Source organism: Pelobates fuscus, chromosome 5, assembly GCF_036172605.1.
Source record: "Pelobates fuscus isolate aPelFus1 chromosome 5, aPelFus1.pri, whole genome shotgun sequence".
Lineage (NCBI taxonomy): Eukaryota > Metazoa > Chordata > Amphibia > Anura > Pelobatidae > Pelobates > Pelobates fuscus.
This window is the reverse complement of record NC_086321.1, coordinates 282151905-282164519: the sequence shown is the minus strand read 5'-3', so window position 1 is coordinate 282164519 and position 12615 is coordinate 282151905.

The following is a 12615-nucleotide window of genomic DNA, read 5'->3' as shown; positions in this document are numbered from 1 at the left end:
TTGAACATGTGATTTCTCATAGGTTATGGGAACCTTGTGACCATACAATTCCATTCACACAGTCAATAATTATGTTAAGTCTTCTGAGTAGGTCTAAACCCAGAATCAGCCAGTCATAGGGGAGATCTACCACTATTACCGGGTGTGTAAAGGTTTTGTTACCTATTTTAAACTTTAACCAGGTATTGCCAATAAAATGAAGGGCATTTCCTCCTACATGCAGCAGAGCATTGGGGAAATCTCTTAGCTTTGGCTTATCTGTTGCTAAGTCCATCACCTGCTGGAAGTAGGTATTGGATAAGATAGTGGCTTGGGAATCAGCATCTATTAACCCTTTGAAAGGTTGGGGTAGGTAATCCTGTATTTCTACAGACATCCTGTTCTTCTAACTTTCATCATGTTCTTCTAATTCACTTAAGATTTTGGAATGTGTCAATATATCACTCGTTTTCCATACGTTGCCTGTCACAGCAGTAGTTTATACCTGTACTGAGGAATGCGCAGTCTTACCCACTGGCCCATCCTTCTTAGGAATATCTTTAACTATCAAGCGGGAACTAGTGGTCGGCATCTCATCAGTTAACCCTTTCTGTCCTTGCCCATTAGAATTGGGCTGGGATGGCTGAGACTGTTGGGAGTTATTGGAATCAGATTGGTTGTTTCTGTTTCCATATCTCCTATTTCCCTGAGGATTCCTTCTCCATTGGGAATTGCCTTGGTTTTTATTAAACCAGGGATGTTTATTCCCATTGGCATTGGACTTTTCAGTGTTATCAGAGGAATTAACTGGATTGCTTATGGCATTTTCCTGTTTCTGAGGTTTTAGAGTTTTCAGAACCTCAGAATAAGTCCTCTTTTTCTGTTGAGTTTCTAAACCTAACTGAATTTTAGTCTCTGACACCATTTTATCACTAGGTTTCTTAACCTTTTGCTGATTTTCATCATGTGCATGGTATATAGTATACAATTTCATGCACTACCTGACTAGCCATTCTAATGGTAACTTACAATCATAATCTCTTGCGAGATTCATCTGTATATTTACCGGCATAGCATGAAAATACAGATATTTGAATTCTGTGCTTTCATACCTGGGCTTCCTTTGTGCCACGGAAAATGCATTTTTAAGAATTATAAAAAATTCTCTGGGGCTTTGATCTGTACGGCACTTTAAGTGATAAAGCGCTTTCCTAGCTGAAGCAATGGTTTTATACTTACCATATTCCATGATTATCTCAGATTTCATCTTTGACCAGGACATTAGCTGCATAGCTTGAAGACTCTCTAGATAGATACGGCACATTGAATCAAAGGTCCATGTAATGTATCATTTGTTATGGATGTCATCATACATGCCCTATGAATTCTAAGCTCTTTCATAATTTTCTAGGTGCTCAGATATGTTTCCTGAACTTCTAAAAAATTGTGGGACTGTCTCTTTAAGGAATCTTATGATCTTAGGAGTTACATAGACATGAGTAATTTATGTATGGCTTTGTTTCTAGTTTCCCTGCTTTTAGGTAAACATCTGTGTGATCTAGCTGCTGAAAAACCATATAAAAGTGCAGATGGCTTAGCAGTCACGTGGCCTTCAGAGTGGACAGTGCAATCACTTTCACTCCCATCACTCTGAGCTTCTCGCTCACTATCACAATTCTGATCAGCATCAGAGTTCTGCCAGTGTACAAAACCATGTCTGCTTTCACTCCTATCACCCTGAACCTGCTTCCCTTCCTCAAGCTTGGCCAAGACAGTCTTTTCAAACTGTTCTGCCCAAGATTGCCATTGTTTGGCAATATCATGAGATGAGGAACCGTGTTCCATAGGTGTTTTTTTCAGATTTGCTCACATCTTTCCTTTCAGACTGTTTTGGGAAAACCTGGTCTGGTGTGGGAAAATCATAATAAGGAACGGATTTACAGGTAGCCTTTTCTTGTATTTTTGTGCAACTTTTTGGCATATAGTGATGACTACTAACCTCACTGTCTGATTTTTGACTCTACTTTTCGTATTCTTCCAATTGCTTTTTAACTGATTTATTTCCTGTGCACATTTATCCGTCATAGCTTTCAGTTCTTTTTTGTGATCAGCCTGACGGATATTATGCTCAGCAAGTAAATCTTGGTATTTCCCATTTTGAATGCCCAGATCATCTCTGCATTTGTTCAATCTGGTATTCAGTACCCTGTTTTCTTCTTATGTCTTTAGATGTCCTGACTAGTGATGTCCCGAACTGTTCGCAAACTGTCCGCCGGCGAACAATAGCATGTTCGCATTGGGCGAACATATGCGATTTCCGGTCCGCCCCCTATTCGTCATCATTGAGTAAACTTTGGCCCGGAACCTCAGTCAGCAGACACATTCCAGCCAATCAGCAGCAGACCCTCCCTCCCAGAATGTGTCTGCTGACTGTGAGGTTCCGGGTCAAAGTTTACTCAATGATGACGAATAGGGGGCGGACCGGAAATCGCATATGTTCGCCCAACGCGAACACGCTATTGTTCGCCGGTGGACAGTTCGCGAACAGTTCGGCGAACAGTTCGGGACATCACTAGTCCTGACATAAAGAAAGGCCAAGAGTGTATTATGTACCCTATTTTGTTTTCTCTATGTTGCTTTGGTTTCCAATTACTTTAAGATGTTTTATTATGGATAAATGTTTTCGAATGGAAGTATTAGCCCTCCTGTTCTATGTCATTCAACCATTCCTCATAGTCTAGATCAATCTTCATATATTTATGAGTATGGACTAGAGCATGAAGTCTCAGGTCTTCAATTATTTGGACATTGTCTGATACAGATGGATCGCTGGACATATTTCTATACACTGAATTAATCTCAATACAAAACTCTTTTCTATATCAAGGTTAATATTGCATGAATTACACAATAGCAATGACTCCGAATTACTGTGTGAAATATAATTTCAACTAATGATCTCAGCAGTGCCTCCAAATTGTGAGGATATTTATGGGGTGATAAATATTAATAATAATATTTTCATGAAAATTATCAAAAATTAATTTAATAATTTTTATTATATCAAAAATTGATATCTTGGCACTGTTTCGCCGATTAATTATTTAAAGCTGAGAATTACCCACTATTTTAATTTTCATAGATCCTAGAGTAAGTTTCATTAGAAGATTTTACTTCACACATTAATCACACATGAATGATAAAAATATAATTTATTGTGACAATAATAATAATAATAATAATAATGTGTAGCATGTAACATGCGTGACAATAATCAGTGAATATTTAGGTATAACATAAGTATAGTATAGCTCTCTAATTGGTTTAACACAATTAGAGAGCTAAATAGCAAGTTATATGCGACAGTTGTATGCAGTTTTCAAACAAGATTTACGACAGGACACTACTTTGAAATCAACTTAACACAGAACACAGCATCTCACAGCAGCACAGCGTAAAGCAATAAAAACTTTGTAGATTTTCTATCAGATTTGTAGGTATGTCACAGGAATTTTGAATGCAAGTATGATGAGAGAATTGTATGAAAATATCTAAATGTTTTCAGAATTCTGAAGTTATGTTAGTTGGAAAAAAAATATAAAGAATTAGGTGTGTCCAGCTTTGGCTCTAGATGTCAGATCTTAGATGTTAAGTGTGAGTCTTGAGTTTATGTCTAAGAGTCAGAGTCCAAGAGTGATCCCTCTCTCCTTTGTCCTTAATTTTTAAAGGAAAATTCCCTATACGTCACTAGTTGATAGTGACCAATAGAGAAATGTGGGTGTGTCTTCCCTACAGACTATCATCTAGATTTTGGTCGGTAGATGGCACAATTACATCACCGAAAATTCTTGTCAGGGGGTCCATATGCCTTTTTGTATAATGGGTTAAATAAATTTCGTAATGCGTTTGACATCATCTTGGTTATTTTTATGGCTACTATTCATCAAAGAAGCTGTCAATCTTCAAAGCTTTAGTGTGATAATTTAGAATTGGACACATGTAACCTTAATTTCACCCTTCCTTACAATGGAACTTTGTAAGATCCCGTTAGTTTTTAGAAAGTTAATTACTTAGTGTTATCTGTGATTGGTGTCTGGTTTTCTTGTGTTATCTCTAATGTTTCCATTAGTCACATTCCTTAGCTCAGACTTATAAGAATAAATAGAGTTACAGAAAGAAGAATTTGTGTCTGTCTTGGCATTCTGTTACAAAATGGAGTCACCTCTGTTCTGATGGTGACTTACAGTATACACTTTTAATTTCTGTCTTAACACAACATTTCTGCCAGTATAAATATACACCCTGGTGGTCCAGTGGTGGTAAGTATGTAGGACAGGTTCAGGCTGCAGCTCTCCTGTCAATTCCCTTCACAGGCCTAGACATGAGAAAAATGCATGTGTCCAGGTTGAGATGTCTATGAAAGATGGTGGCCACCAGAGTGTATATTCCAGAACCTATCCACTTTAGCATTACTCCATCAAATGTGCCTGTTTCTTCACATAATCACTAACAAACAGCTGTGGCGGACATGACATTATGAAACAATTTAACTGTTGTAGTGTACCAAACGGAACACAATTTTATGATTGCTCCTGGAACATCACACAAATGGAGGTCTTTGAACAAGCCTCTCATATCTCCTCACTGCCCTGGGAACCTTCAACATCTCCCTCTATCAGCCTCCTATTGATCCACATTTCTAAATTTCCCCCTTCATTAGAAATGGAGCACAGATGTTGGTGTAACAATGTTATAAATGTATGTATAGTTTCCTCTAAGCTACTCTTAACCTGATTTTAAAATATGACCCTAAAGTTATTCATTCAGTTGTACCAAACCTTAAAACAGTGAAGACAACTAATTTGTCAGGATTAAGCTCAATTTTAACATGTTTCCCAGAAATGTTTGAACTGTAAAAGGCTGTATGAACAATCAGACCAAATCTGGACTAAATTATTCTTTTTTTTAAATGTAGGGGGCGGGGCCTGACCAACATGCCAGCTAGACTGCATGTTTCTGCTCCTCATAAAAACTCTGTGACACCTGTTATTATCAAGAGATAACAACCCTCAACATCAACCACACAACTGAATGCTGGTTCCTGAATGCTGGTTTGGAGCCGCACGTCATATTTTGCAGCCCAAATTTACTTTGCAGCCTACAAGCCTGACGCGGACCTCGTAAGGAAGAAATGGACGGTCTCCTAGCCTGGAACTACTGGCGCCTACGTTCTTGGCAGCAGTTGCCCCGTTATCCCCACTCTGGACCCGAGTTTGTCATTTCTTGTTTCTTATCTTTTCTCTTAATATTTTTATTAGGCTTCATATTTAGTTTTTGATGAGCATATATTTAAAAACTTAGGAAATAAACCTTTTTGTGTCTTGATTTTCAGGTCTGGATAAAATTGTGACGGAAGAGTTTTTAGCTTCGATTAGCTTGTTATTTATGTATCACCACAACACAATTATTCAAAAAAATAATTCCTCCAAATTTTTGTAAGAAGGTTAAGGTATAGAAGGAAAATAGGGGTGGGGGGGGGGAGTAGAAGTGTGGGGGGGAAATATCACCAGTATATATTTTAAATCCAAGTTCAAATTCACCACATACCCTACAGATTACAAAGGAAAAATTGCTTGTCGATCATAATGTAATGCTATGCAACACAGTTAAGACCACTATATAGTAGTATTACAGTCATATTCAAGAGCGAAAGTACATGGATACAGAAATGCACGTGAAAGGAGTTGTGTCAAACACTGAGTATAAGATTTTTACACTTGTTTTTTGTTTTGTTTTTTACTATAAAAATAGTAGCAATTAAGAGAGGATACATTATTATAACAGAGGGTCCTGAGTGAAGTTCCGGACGGGTACCAAAACGTCAACCTGGATTTTACCACAAAGTTTGTAATGATCCACATAGGATAGTAAAGAACTTTGTTTTAATTACTAAAAGACCATGAGTGCTACCATAATTTAAACGTTTTGTATATTCTAGCCATTGTTTAGTCTGAGTGCAATGATTTTTCTATTTTTGTGTGTGTGTGTGTGTGTGTGTGTATATATATATATATATATATATATATATATATATATATATATATACACACACACACACACACACAAAATATATATATATATATACACACACACACACACTAATTTCTACAGGTAGATTGTAGTATTGTAGCAGGTGTGCTTCTGTGTGTAGAGTTTGTATATAATTTTAGCATTTTAATACAGGAGTGTGTTTGCATTTACATGTAGTGGTGTGTTTGGATGTAGTGTTTGATTTTAAATGTGGATGTGCATTTGTGTGTAGCATTGACGTTTGAGTATTTGCATATAAATTTGGAGTTCGGGGTGTCTTTTTATATCACGTTTGTATGTTTTGTTGGTGTTTTATTGCTGGGATGTCTGCACATACAAACTTGCATAGATATACATACACATTAACACACATAAAGACACATAGAAACATACCAACACATACATACACACACACACTAACACACTTGCACATACACACATTAAGATACACACAGTAACACACCGATACACACTGACAGATACGCACACTGGCACATACACACAAACACACACTGGCACATACACACAGAAACACACACTGGCACACATATACACACACTGGCACATACACACAATGACACACAGATACACAAATAGTGACACATACACACAACTTGACACAAAGATCACACACACACAGATATACATGCTGACACACAAGTACACAGATTAACACTCATATACACACACTCATATACACACAGTGACACACATTCCATGACATACAGGTCATAATGTTTATATTTGCAGTCACCCTCCTGTTAGCTTACCTTTTTTTCTGCAGCAGGGTGACGTTCTTTGAGTGCTGCTCTATGTCTGGGAGGAACTGACAAGCTGTTACTTCCTCCCAACATCCAATACTACAGTGGCCTGACTGGGCCCCTGTTCATCGACACCCATCGGGAGGCCATAAATGCTTCTGCCACCCAAAGGGCAAATGGCAGTGGAACCCCAAGAAACACCAATTGTGAAACGCTGCCTTAGGAGGATAACTAACCTACCTTCCAAATTATGCTCTTGCAGTAACCAAGCATTCCTATTTGATGTGGGAATACATCCCACAGTTGCCTCCTATAGGTAAATTAAGAGTAAGGGCTATTTTTAGTGGTCTGTCACTACCAAACCTTTTCAGTTCCTAGTGTAATTTCACAGGTGTTTACTTAATGACCTCAATAACACAATATCTGACAGTTCATAGTGCAAGTTTAGAGCAACATATGCTTCTAATACAATCTCAGGTTCAGGAAATTATGAAAAGGACAGAGCCAGTGTGTGGCATCTCAACAACACCCATGGGAAATAATTTTCATTGACTCAGGTACCCAGGGTCGATCCTAAAGTCACAGATGCCGGGGTTCAGAATTTCTTTCTTGGTGCCTCTAGGTGGGCGTGGTCATATTTAATAACTCCTCCCCTTTGCAGCTGTCCAGTCCAGACATGATTCTATGGCAGCAACTCCACCTCTCCATTTATAAGCCCACACCTTTTTGTAATCAGACACACACTCTCACTGACAGACATGCTGACACACACTCTCACTGACAGAGACACAATCGCACTGATTTGAAACACACTGACAGACACTCACTCATTGACTGACACACACTCTTAATGACCAACACACTCTCACTGATTTGAAACACTCACTGACAGACACACTGATGCAAACTCTCAGTGGAGTAACTAGAAACCATGGGGCCCTGGTGGGAAAATTGTCCTGGGCCCTCCCCCATATGTCTCACCCCCACCCCCTCCATGTGTTACATTCACGCCCCTTGGCTCCTCCATGTGTCTCATTCACACCCCTTGGCCCCTCCATGTGTCTCATTCATGCCCCACAGGGTTGTGGCACGGTTGGGGGGATGAGTATGACAGAATTGGAAGGGTTAATGTGATAGGGTGAGTGTGGCAGGGTGAAAGGGGGTAAATATAATAGGGTGATTGAGAATGAGTGTGACAGGATTGGGGGGGTGAGTGTGATAGGGTGAATATGGCAGAGCGATGGGAGGCGAGTAAGGCATGGGTGAGTGACAGGATCGGGGGGAGTCATTGTGAGTGTGGCAGGCTGAAGAGGGGGAACAGTGTGTGTGGTGGGGTGACAGTTACACAGACACACATGCAGATACACACCACATAACACTATGATGGTAGTGCAGGGACCTCATAGGGAGGCAAGGAGGTGTTCTCCGGGTCATCCATCTCAAGCCCACAAATACACTTCATGCAGCACAAATTGGAGTCCTATGGCAACAGTGCGCTGCTTAGTGGTGCCTGGGGAGCAGGTGACGTCACAATCCGACTACCGGAATCACTGAGGGCGTGCAAAGGGAGCTGTGAGGAGCAGCAAAAATATCAGCGCTCCTTCACCGCTGCTGCTTGCCTCCTCCCCAGTATATTTCAGCAGAGTAGGGCAAGCAGGTGTCAACTCTGCCTTACAGAGTTAGTGCCTGCTTTGGGGACGGCCTGAGGTTGACCACCTCCTGTGCCCCCTTTCACAAGCCATTGCCTTGCTCCGCGCGGCATCCCTAACCTTCTGACGCCTGGGCATGGTGCACACTGCACACTGTGCACCCCTCCAGGATTGGCCCTGCAGGTACCCTCTGTAACCTATATTATTTACGTGGTACATTGTAGACCAATAGCCCAAAGTAAAACACTGCTTACTGTCAAACTGTAATTTAGTGCACTTGATACATTAATTTAGTCTCCCCTTAGATTGGGACACCATATATTCATTTACTGCATATGCATGAACGACTTTTGTCATTCATGCATATGCAGTAACGCAGCTTATAACACATATTTTATGCATATGCAAAGACATATTAGATGTACTAATTTAAGTAACTTCTTTAAAAATGCGTTACATTTTTATATATATATATATATATATATATATATATACATATATATTTACTAGTGAGTGCAGTGTGAAAATCGGCATTAATGTCTGTGACAAAGGTCGCTGTTATCTCTTATTATGCATTCTTTTAGAGCTTCACCTCTTTATGTGAGTGGGAAGTTGCCAAGTGTCAGTTGCACAATCTTGACAGCTCTCAAAAGGCAAATTGTGATGTAGCTAGGGTTACCATTTCCCCCTTTAAAAGAGGACAATTAAGAAAAATGTCTGCTGTAGGGTTACTCTGCCAAATGCAATTTTCAGCTATGTATTTGTCAAAAGTATCCTCTTTTAAAGTGGAAATATTTTAACCCTACAAACTAAAATGCAAATGTAACAGGATTTATTTTGAGTTTTAAATGTCAACCTGAAAAAATAGATTACAGCAATGTCCTAATATTATTGTGTTAAAGGAACACTCGAAGCACCATAACCACAACAGTGCACTGTAGTGGTTATGGTGTAAAGAGTGGCATGGCACCCAGCCATTGTAAGTAGTCAAACCATATTTTAAAGCTTTGCTTATTACCTGGGGTTTGTCAGGGAAGCTCCCAGCCTCCACTACTTTCTATGAAGCAAGGATTACTGCCTAACTTCTTCTAGCTCACCTAAACTAAGCTCTCAGGCAATGAGCTAATCCCTTCACCATTAAAAGTAGTCGATGGGGGAGCTCCACACTACTGGCACCATAACCACTACAGCACATTGCAGGGGGCATGGTGCTTGCAGTGTTTCTTTAATACAGTAACATTTATAATATTGCTATAATAATACCTGACTTTTAGGTTGACATTTAAAGGTCAACATAAATCCTGTACATTGGAGTGTTCCTTTAAACAGACTACAGTGGCATTATAGCACTAGGTATACTGCTGCCTGTACCCCCATGGTGTAATACAGGTTATCATAGTGGACCAGTTTTTAGAGGGGCTTAGAATGGTTGACTGTCATGGGTGTTACAGTCCACAGCATATTAAAGGCCGGAGGAGTCTAACCCTCCTCCAGCAACCTATCATTGCCGTTACAGATTTATTATTATTATTTTTAAATAAGAAAATAGCCAACACACACTTATGGCTTGTAAAATATAAAAAGGAAATAGCAAGACCTGTTATCTGATTGACAGCCGGAGGGTTGTAACCAGGTTAATTTATAAAACTGTGCAGACCCCCAACCAAGCATGGGTTGCAGAGGGTTATAGAGCATCATTAAAGGAGATACATATAGGCATCCTACTTAAAATAACGAGCTCATAGTTACTAGTGATATGCTGAGACCTAGATTGTGGGCTGTAGACTAACTAAGCTTTTTATGCATGCTTACATACCCAGCGGTACTCCTAGCAAGGCAACATGTCGACAGTTAAACAATGACATATTTAAACCCTGTATATACGATTTGTTGACGTGTTCACTATGTTGAATCAGCTTACCTACTTCACTAAATACCCTGTAAACAGGACAGTTAATCCTTCAATGTTAGAGCTTTGCTTACGTTTTATGTCTTGACACAGTTAAACCCATGCTTTACTTAACAAAAAAATGAGGCAGCCGTATCTAGGAGTGAATTTATGTTATACTGTGATATTCGTGAATGATGTGAACCCCATTCAACTCCTTCTCTTTTTTCTGTACCACCCACATCAAATGCCTTAATAAAAGAAAGATTGAAAAAAAATGTATAAAACTGCCAATTACTATTGAAATCTGCGCTTTTGTAAAGTGGGGAATAAAAAGGACACACAAAGCACTCTTTCCAATTAAAATAGGGGTTTGGTGTGTCTGGTGTGTCCCTTTAAGCATTTGTAAAACCAATGTGAAATTTGAAAGTCTCAAAGTCCTATTAATGAACAGGTCAAAAAGCAGCGGAACAGCCAGAAACCTGAAGACTAAAGATAAAAAGAGTCCAACATCCAGAAAGCTTAGCATGAAAAAGTAAGTCTATGATGCAAAATTATTTATCTTGCACTTGTGGTGTGTGTGTGTAAGGCACTTGTAGGTGCATATAGTGCCTCTTTTAATTGAGTTATATAGAGCTTATGAAGACAGACATAACAGGCAATGGTTAATGTATATAGAATAATTAATCTGGTGAGGGTGTATCTAAGTTAACAATAGCTTGCATTTTCAAAGTAAAGGCTTTTGCATTTGGCCAAATACATGGGATTTAGTCTTGCTAAACACTGGATTATGATGAAATTAACCACTTAAGGACACAGGTTCAGAAGCCTGTCTTAATATAAGCAATTTTAGCATTTTTTGCCGTTTGTGTTCATCTACAATTACATTTTTTTTCATTTGTTGCACCAACACATATAATATACAATTTTTTTTTAAGGACCAAAATGGCTTTAATTTGATGTGACATTACATATATAAATTCACATTATATAAAATAAAAAAACATTAAAAAAAACACTTTATTTCACACTTTTGGCAATAATAATGTTTGCATAATAAGTGCAGCTTGGAAAACTAATTTAAAATAAATTCATTTATTTGTCCTGATTTACAAAGTACATAATATGTCTAGGATTTCCGATTTTCTTTGAAAGTTACAGGTCATAAAATATGAGGAGTAGAATAAAACTTCAATGTGAAACAATTTTAGAACATGTTTGTCTGATAAGCTTAGTAGCCATCACAGAAAACAACATTGCCACACAAAAGTATATATTTATATAAAGTAGACATCACAGGCTATTTACCTAAGGTTATTTGACACTTTTTACGTAGCCATTTCACCGCCAATCTTTGCTAAATATTGGAGTAAAATTGTGTCTTTTTTTTTGTTTTTGACATATAACAAAGTTTTTATTAATGTGTATTTCATAAAGTTGTGTGCTATTCTTGTACAAAACCTCATATGGTATTTAGCTACATCTGCTGAGTACAACGATACCCCCCACTATTCTGTAAAGCTGCAATGACATATAAGAGGTATCTCAAAAGGCAGATTTTGAACCCTAACATGGGATCATTTTTTCGCTAGTTTGTACCAAGTGTAGTGATAAGTATTATTGGTGGGGTACCAACTCCATTTTTTTTGGCAATGAGACTCTCTTGGTTTTATGTTGGGTGTAGATGTTTTGTTTGGATAACAACCTCCCCTAAGATATAATCCCCCAAGAATAGCTGTATAAAATCCCGAGAGCTATAGTTAGTCTCCTATATCTAGTCTCCTATATCTATGCCTATCTCCCGTCTCCTATATCTATGCCTATCTCCCGCATGCTTAACCCCATTAAGGGCCAAACTTCTGGAATAAAAGGGAATCATGACATGTCATGTGTCCTTAAGGGGTTAAACTCCTTGATTGTGTTAACCTCTACCACTTCAGCTGGAAGGCTATTCCATGCATCCACTACCCTCTCGGTAAAGTTATACTTCCTGATATTTTGAAATCTTTGCCCCTTTAATTTAGGACTATGTCCTCTTGTTGCGGTAGTTTTTCGATAGAAACATAGAATTTGACTGCAGATAAGAGCTCTTTGGCCCATCTAGTCTGCCCAATTTTCTTAATACTTGCATTAGTCTCTTATATCTAGGATAGCTTTGTGCCTATCCCATAGTGAGACAAGTCAGCCTGAATTCCAGGAATGGCAGTAAAGGAATGTCAGGTGTGAAATCAATTGGGGGTACCCAGTC